Genomic DNA, 2,580 nt, shown 5'->3' on the forward strand with positions numbered 1-2,580 from the left:
ACTATGGAGCCCACAGATGGATTGCCTCACCTGGTCTCCTTTCTGATTGCTGTCTTCAGTGTCCTGATGGCGGGCCCATCTGAACAAGGACTGTGCATTCCCTGTGTCCCAGAGAGTGTGCTGCTCACTCCTCAGTTATTAATGGTAACATCTCAGTGCTTCAAATTACTGTCAACAACATGGAGATGCATTTCTCACAGGAATGCCAAAGGTTAAGCTTACCGGTGTTTGAGATCATTTGGAGGGAAGATACAGAGTACGGTATTACTATTGCTTCCTCAGTCATTGCTCCAAGGTCTTTCACTCAGGCAGAGTTTTATGTAGGTAATTCAGATCACATCATTTCTAAACCTTCGCACTTTTCACATTCTTTGTATGACAGATAGCTAGCCTGACCACAATGGATGGCTGTAACTGCAGCACCTCTGCAAGAGCCTCTGAAAGATTTCAGTAAGAAGAGCTTAGTGGTGCAAGAGCAACCTCATGCTACCGTTTCAAAATTACTGTTATCCTGTGCTGTGCTATATGGGATCGGAATAAAATTCACTTGGTATGAAGAAGGGCCCGACTGAAGGTTTGATTCAGACCGTGGCACTAGCCAGCAATTGGAAAATAGATTGAAAGCCTCTGAACAAAATACCAAGTGGTGTAGGCTGACTCTGGTGGTACACATTTAATCACTGACTTCCTCCTGGCTCACCTCTTAGCAGTGTAATTACTTTATAGCAGTTTGGTGTAATTTTCTGCTAATGATGATATGGAATTCAGCTACAGCATACATCTTGCTTGCCTCTGTGCTGACAGAAAATGGCTTGAGAGAAGTAAATGATACATGAACAGACAGGTATCACACAGCAACACTTAGAAGTCAGTATTGGTATTAGCTTTTTAACTGAAATAGCTCCTGCAAATGAGGTTAATCAAGGGCACAGTGCTACAGAAGAAACAAATCTCTTTTCTAGTCTCCCTGTGCAGCAGAAACCTATTAGAAAACAAAGAGCACTTTGATTTGGTAAAGCCTGTTCTCCTGAGCCTGCAAATGGTACAAAGACAATTTATATCCATTGAGGATCTGGCCCAGAGGTTTTATGTAACTTTCACTGTTTTTAAGTTGTGCTTTTTTCGCTAAACCACCTGCTGTCGAAAGACCCAATAATAAACAAAAAAGTGAGAAACAAGCAACATAGAATACATGGTAAAATACTTCCTAAAAGCAATGAGTTGGTCTGCTTTCAGTTACATTTGTGCTGAGCCAATGAATTTTCTCAAAGGGACATGGTGTGCCCCAGACAGAACTGTTTTATTTTCAAGAGCTGCGTTTGAGAAGAGAAGGAGAGAAAAATAATAATAATAATAAAAAAAAATCAGTTAAGCAGTAAAGGCAGAGAAGTTCTGTTTGAAGAAGATCTGCAATGTTTATCACTAGCTCCATATCCCCAGTGAGTCGACATTTTAGGAAGGAGGTTGCAGTTCTGTTCAGCTTACTTATGAGACAGTGTTGATGTGTGGGTTAGAATAATCACAAACCCTGCACAAGTAAATTGTTTGCACTGCCACTCATTATCTACATGCTTGGAGCACTGGAGACATCAGGAACTCTAAAACGCTGCCCATAGACTGGGGACTGGGTTGATTTAGACACGTTTCCTGTGCAGAACCTTGAGCATTTCACTGATCACAGACTGGTTGTGTGAATGAAATTAGTAGTCCTTATTCATCTAAGTCATTTAGGGAAGATGAAAAACCGTGGGCAGATGCTAAATACCTTGCCAGACCCATTCTGCCATTTGCTTTAAGGAAATCTAACTCTGTCCCACAAGCTGACGCTCTGTGTTGGAGAAAAATAGGTTGAAGCCTGTCCTTCCACCTCAGCATTCACTTCTCATCCTCCACAAAGTCCTTGGAGGTGTGGCCTGTCTGCAGCACTCTCCTCTAAATGTTTCCCTCTTAGCCCACCTTGCACCCAAACCTGGATGCAGTATTGCTCCTGAGGCTCTGCTGGTGTTGAAGAACCTGGAGGGGTTCCCTCATGTCCGTCTTGCAGACCGAATGCTCCTATTTACTCTTCCAGGTATGGCATTTGCTTCTGTCACACTGGCCTCCATGAAGAACACTTTCCTGACTATGCCTTCACAAAGGGCCTCATTTGTTCTGCATTTTGAGGGAAGACAACTGAAGCCAGTTCACTGTTTCTGACACTGTTTGTGAAAGAGAAGGGTGATGTGGGCACAAGGAGCCTCAGGGCAAGGCTCAGGTCGTGTTTCTTCATCACTGTTGGAATAAAATATTTCCACAATGAAGGCAAATCACCGCATTTGCATAAGAGCTTCTGTTTTGACAACTTGTGTGTCTGTTTTGACCAAGCAAGATTATCACATCTTGACAGGAAGAGTTTTTCGTGTTTAACCTCCCACATGTGGGAAAGGAAAAGTGAAGGAAAGGGAAAGGGAAAGGAAAAAATAGAGGAGAGGGGAGGAGAGGAGAGGAGAGGAGAGGAGAGGGGAGGGGAGGGGAGGGGAGGGGAGGGGAGGGGAGGGGAGGGAAGGGAAGGGAAGGGAAGGGAAGGGAAGGGAAGGGAAG

This window comes from Oxyura jamaicensis, chromosome 1 (assembly GCF_011077185.1).
Source record: "Oxyura jamaicensis isolate SHBP4307 breed ruddy duck chromosome 1, BPBGC_Ojam_1.0, whole genome shotgun sequence".
NCBI lineage: Eukaryota > Metazoa > Chordata > Aves > Anseriformes > Anatidae > Oxyura > Oxyura jamaicensis.